The sequence below is a fragment of the Anomaloglossus baeobatrachus genome, chromosome 5, assembly GCF_048569485.1.
Source record: "Anomaloglossus baeobatrachus isolate aAnoBae1 chromosome 5, aAnoBae1.hap1, whole genome shotgun sequence".
In the NCBI taxonomy this organism is placed as follows: domain Eukaryota; kingdom Metazoa; phylum Chordata; class Amphibia; order Anura; family Aromobatidae; genus Anomaloglossus; species Anomaloglossus baeobatrachus.
The window spans coordinates 554,343,050-554,349,577 of NC_134357.1; positions in this window are offsets into that span (position 1 = coordinate 554,343,050).

The window sequence follows — 6,528 nt, forward strand, 5'->3', positions numbered from 1 at the left end:
CTTTCCGTGTATAAGTGACGGCTGTGAGTGATCCTGGACTTTGTCTGTATTGTAGTACTGTAAATCTGAATGTGGCAGAACAGGATAAATGTTCATTGGATTTCTATCTAAATGCTACAGTTCGCGCTCTACTGTTATGGCTAAAAATGTTAACGTTATGGGGCCCCCACCAGATTTTCTGCCCAGGGGCCCCCACCAACCTTAATCCGGCCCTGAAGGGACCCTATGGAATGTGCGAGCTACCGCCCTATCAGCCTCCTAAATTCTGATCTTAAGATATTCACTAAATTGCTGGCCGACCGCCTAAATAATTGGCTTCCACATCTGGTCTATAAAGACCAGGTAGGATTTGTCCGCTACCGTCAGGCGGGAGACAACACACGAAGGATCTTGGACCTGGTGGACGTGGTGAATAGGGAAGGAGTGGAGGAACTTCTTCTGGGACTGGGCGCAGAGAAGGCCTTTGACAGGCTGGATTGGTCCTTCATGTTCTCTGTGTTGGGCCATTTCGGCCTGTCGGGGCCATTTATCTCGGCACTAAGGGGATTGTACTCTTCTCCTGCGGCAACAATTCGTCTCCCTCATGCACATTCAGACCCCCTCCCTATCCGAAATGGAACTAGGCAGGGATGCCCATTGTCCCACCTACTATACGTACTTAGCATTGAGCCACTGGCGGCGCAAATCTGACGTAATCCAGATATTATGGGGGTCAAAGTCCGGGAGAAATCCTTTAAGATAGCCTTATTTGCGGACGATGTCCTGCTGTCCCTGACCAACCCTGTTATCTCCCTACCAAATCTACATGCAGTAATAGCCCAATATGCTAGGCTTTCGGGATATAAACTTAATTCTGATAAAACTGAGGCATTGCCCCTCAACATTCCAGAAGCTACATTACAGTCTCTCAAACAAAACTTTAAGTATTCCTGGCGCTCGGATTTCCTGCGATACCTGGGAGTTAAGATAACCCCCAGCTATAAAACAATATATCAGGCAAATTTTCCCCTAATACGAGATGTTGAAAGTAGCCTAAAGAAATGGTCTTCCTTGCAGATCTCTTTTTTGGGTAAAATCACTACAATTAAAATGTCAGTTATCCCTAAATTCCTGTATTTGTTTGAAACACTCCCGGTGCGAGTCCCCCTGGGGGTGCTGAAAAAAGTCCAGTCATCACTTCTGCAATTTATTTGGCACTCGGGAAGACACCGCATACCAGACTCCGTCCTTTGCACACCACGTGCAAGGGGGGGTCTGTCATGCCCGAATCTTACACTATACTATTACGCTTCACATTTACGTAGCATGGCCTCATGGACGACCTTGCCAGCTTTCAATAAATGGACGGAGGTAGAGAAGCTATGGATGGCACCTTTCCATCCAAGCTCTCTAATCTGGGGTCGCCCTAGTGAAACTCCCTCTAGAGATCTCTTAGGCCCAATGGCATTTACAAGGGAACTGTGTAGGATAAAGTTCCAGCTGGCGTCGCAGTCTTCTCTGTTGACCCCTTTCTTGTTTACTCCACACTTAACTAAAGGCATGAACCCAGAGGTAGTCAGGCAGTGGGCAAAAGCAGGCCTTTATTGTTTTCGGGATATAGTCAACCCATCCACGTTAAAACTAAAGCCATTCTCAGACCTATGATACCAATATAAATTACCTTTCCATTTATATTTCTCATATCAACAGATAGCACAGTTTTTCACGGACAGTATAGGACAGACAGATGTACGTCGCCCTTCGGCATTTGAGACTCTCCGTTCCGGCCAGACCTCGACCAGGGCATTAATCTCAGACATTTATAAGATACTGTCAGCTGGGAATCCTTCAGACACAGCGAAACACACATATATGAAGAGATGGGAGGGTTGGGTGGGACGGCCTCTATCGGAGGCACTCTGGTCAGTGGTATGGTCGAGGACATTTCGGTCCTCAATTAGCACTCTTTACAAGGAGAATCAAGTTAAAGTCCTTATGACATGGTACCACACACCGGAGCTCCTACATGAGTTTAACCGTGCTTGCCCAGATCTCTGTTGGAGATGTGGTTCTGGTGGGGCATCCCTATACCATATATTTTGGACATGCCCGGCCATCAGTGGTTTCTGGGAAGAGGTGGAGATCCTGATGGGTAGATTGGTGGGTAAAAGTGTGAGTAGAGACCCGGTGGTGTACTTACTAAATGCCCTTCCGTCGTCCTTTTTTTTTTTAAATTCTTTATTTTCCAAATTTTCCTAAGGGAACCAGCATCATAACTAAGTACATTTGTTAGGACCATATCGGCCTTTTTGCATATGCCTCGGATTGGGTATAAAGCAAAATTTACATATTCATATATTATCAGGCAGTATTCCCGCAAATACCCTCACTTAGGTGACCAAGACTTCGGGTTCCACTGAACTGTTTCATAAATAAGTATATATTAAACAAATAACCATAAGTAATCAGCAAGAGTGCTTAGTAAGAGGAAGGGAAAGAGAGCAGAGGAAGAAGGAGCAAGCTAGTTAGAAAGAATAGAGAGGAATGAATACCAGGGGAAAAGGGGGGGGAGTAGTGGGGGAGGTGAAGGGGGGTGGGGGGGAAGGTATGGGGTGGGGAGGGAGGTAGGCAGTGCGGCTATGTGTTGCCTTCTGCGGTTTCCTCAGCGCCCATTGCGCCCCCAACTAGAACATCATAGTCCTCGGAATGCTGGAAATCCAGCCATTCCCGCCACGTAGCCCAGAATTTCTCATATGAATCGTATAGTGATGAGGTTAAATCCTCCATGAGCATGAGGTCATTGACCTTGTTGATCCATTGAACTAACGTGGGAGATGACGTACTCCTCCATTTTTCTGGTATGCATACTCTCGCTGCCGTAATGAGGAATTTCCTCAGGGAATTTTTATATCTTTTTTCGGGAATCCCGCAGTGATGCAACAGGGCCTCCGCCGGCCCCAATTCCTCATCCTTGTCAGTAACCCGTCGGATAGTGTCGGACACTCCCTTCCAGAAGGGCTGGATCATTTCACACCCCCAGAACACATGTAGAATGTTGCCCTCTGCCTTACCACACCTCCAACATATAGGGTCTATTGACGGAAACATGACATGTAGCTTGGAGGGAACTCTGTACCATCTAGATAAAAGTTTGTAGCTAGCCTCCTGGAACCTGGAACTAATGGAAGACGTGTGGGCCAATCTGAAGATCCTTTCCCATTGTGCTGGTGTCAACTGAATTCCCAAATCCCTTTCCCACTGTGTAGCGAAGGGGGGTAGTTGTTGATCTGAAGGTAAAGATAAAAGCGAATATACCGCCGACAGTGAGTGACGTATTATGCCTGATCCCATACATAATTCTTCAAACTGTGTCTTAGGTCGCTGAAAGTGGGACCTGGTGGGAAGACTACTGAAAAAGTGCGCCAATTGTAGGCATCTCCACTGGCCAAGCGGGGTAGGATCTTGTCTAACTGCCAAACTAGCTGCCGAAGGCCAGGATCCCCAGTCTCCAAACTCCTCCACTCGATCCACCCCACCTCTAATCCACATCCGGAAGATCGGATCCACCCTACCAGGTTCAAAGGCGGGATGGCTCAAGATAGGCATTAGGCTGGAGTTCCTGGGAATCATTTCTGACTGTACTCTCCCGATGTTGCAATATGTCACGGTTGGGCCGATGGTTGGATGTGTTTTCAATCCTGCAGGGACCTCCGAGAGCACCCACGGCAATTTATTAAGGGGTATTGGGGAGAAGGACTGCTCAATTTGTATCCACTTTTTCTGAGACCCGTTCCGGCACCAATCAATCATTCTAATAAGATGTCCCGCCAAATGATATCTTCTCAAGTCTGGCAGCCCAACCCCCCCCCCCCCCCCACCTTTGGTCCTGTGCAAGATGGCTCTTTTTATACGTGCCGATTTACCTGCCCAGACGAACGAGGACTGAATTGATTCTAGGGATTTGAAAAATCCCAAAGGTATTTTAACTGGGAGCGCCTGTAACAAATACAGGATTCTGGGTAGGACATTCATTTTGTATATCTGGCATCTACCAAACCAGGAGAACAGTGATTTCCCCCATCTGTCGCAATCTTTCCTAATAGAGGCTAACAATGACGGGAAATTCTGAGCGTAAAGGAGACTCAGGTCCCCGGTCAGCCGTATCCCCAAATAGCTTAGGGACTGGTTTGCCCTTCGGAAGCTAAACGCGGTTTTCAGGTCTTCTACTTCTTTGGATGGGAGGTTGATGTTCAAAGCTTCCGATTTTGAAAAATTTATCTTAAAATTAGATAAACTGGAATATCTCTGAAATTCCTTCATTAAGTTGGGAAGAGAGATTTTGGGGGCTGACACAAAAAACAGGAGGTCATCAGCGTATGCCGCTACTTTATGCGTGTCTTGAAGCACTCCTATACCTGCAATATCTGGGTTGGCTCGTACGTGTCTGAGGAAGGGCTCAAGCGTCAGGATGAAGATTAAGGGTGATAGCGGGCACCCTTGACGGGTGCCGTTAGATATTTTAAATGGGTCCGACAGGATCCCATTCACTCGGACCCTAGCCGAGGGTACCGAGTACAGAGACATAATCCGACCCATCATTTCGTGTCCCAACCCCAGACACCCGAGCGTGGCTTCCATGAAAGTCCATCCCACTCTATCGAACGCCTTCTCGGCATCTGTTGACAGCAGCATGGATGGTATGCCCCCAGTTTTGGCTTTATGTATTAAATTAATGGCCTTAACTGTATTATCCCGTGCCTCACGACCCACCATAAAGCCCGTCTGGTCTGGATGAATTATTCGTGAAAGTAGAGGAGCCAGCCTGTTTGCTAGAATTTTCGCAAATAGCTTTGTGTCCACATTTAACAAGGAGATCGGGCGGTAGCTCGCACATTGTGTTGGATCTTTCCCTGATTTAGGTATGACCGTAATGTGCGCTCTCAACGAGTCTGCATTAGGGTTCGGGGTTCCTGACGCCCTGGAGTTGAATGCTGACAGTAGGTGCGGGGATAATATTTCTTTAAGTTTTTTTATAATATACAAGGGGGAAACCATCTGGCCCAGGTGCCTTTCCTGTTTTGGACGAACCAATTGCATCAACTAGTTCTTGAATTAAAATTGGAGTTTCCAGTGCTGCTATCTCAGAGTCCTCCAACCTCGGCATTTTTGCTTCTCTGATATATTCTAAGATTTTCCTTTTTAGGGATGATTTTGGTGTTTGGGGATTATTTGTTTCTAAGTTATATAATGATTCATAAAATTTTTGGAACGTCTCAGCAATTTCTATCGAAGAGTGAAGTATGGAGCCCCGAGGATGTGCAGGAGATATTTTTGGTATAAAAGTTGTCGCCTGCTGCTGCCTGAGTGCTCTTGCTAACATCTTACTACACTTGTTCCCGTGTTCGTAAAAATGTCTACGGCATCTATTAAGAACCCCTTTTGCCTTACTATTCAGTAATTTCCGTAATTCATCCCGAACTTTGAATAGGGTACCCCCCAACTCCGCTGAGGGCATCTGCCTATGCCGTGTCTCCAAGTCTCTGAGTTGTGTTAGCAACCTGGTAACCTCCATTTCCCTTTCCCTCTTTCGTCTTGCCCCTTGCTGTATGAAAACCCCTCTGATGACACACTTATGAGCCTCCCAGACCGTTGTTGGAGTAGTGTCTCCAGTCCTGTTTACTGAAAAATATTCTGTCAGGGAATTCTGTACTATTTGCAGGCTTTCGGGGTCCTCCAACAGAGAAGTGTTCATTTTCCACTGCCACTGCTGTGGGATCGGAGACTGCAATACCACGGACACCGTACAGAGTGCGTGGTCAGAGAAAGTTATGCTATCTATCTGAGCTTGTGCGATCCTCTCAAGATCTTTATGTTGTACAAAAAAGTAGTCCAGTCTAGAATATACTCCATATGCATTTCAGTAGAATGAGTAATCCTTGTCAGATGGGTGCAGTAGCCTCCATGTGTCCACAAGCTGCTGCTCATGTAATATGCACCGCAGCTTGCGGAGAGCTGACCTGGGATGTACTGAAGCCCCTGATGAGGTGTCCTGAGCCGGGTTCAGAGCGATATTAAGATCCCCCCAAGATGAGTGTCCCCTCCGAAAAGTCTTCTATCCTTTCCAAAAAGCCCGACAGGGCATCAATTTGCCCTACATTAGGGAGGTATATGGATACCAGCGTATAGATATGTGTGGCGATCCTTCCCTTCACCATCAATAGTCTTCCTGTGTCATCACTGCGAGAGTCCATGAACTCCCAAGGGATTGAGCGCGAGATGAGGACGCTAGTTCCTCGGGACTTCGAGTCAGGTGAGAAGCTATGGTATCCCTCCGGGAACCAACGTGAAGTCAATTTGAACAATTTGCCTTTGCTCAAATGCGTTTCTTGCAGAAAAGCAATTTGGACCCCAGCTTTTTTTAATGTGTTTGACAGGATAGACTTCTTTCCCGGACTATGTAAGCCTTTTACATTTAACGTCCCACATTTCACCTCCGAGACCCCTGAATTATGCATGTTGAGCCCAAGACCGTTATTAACCCCCTACCAA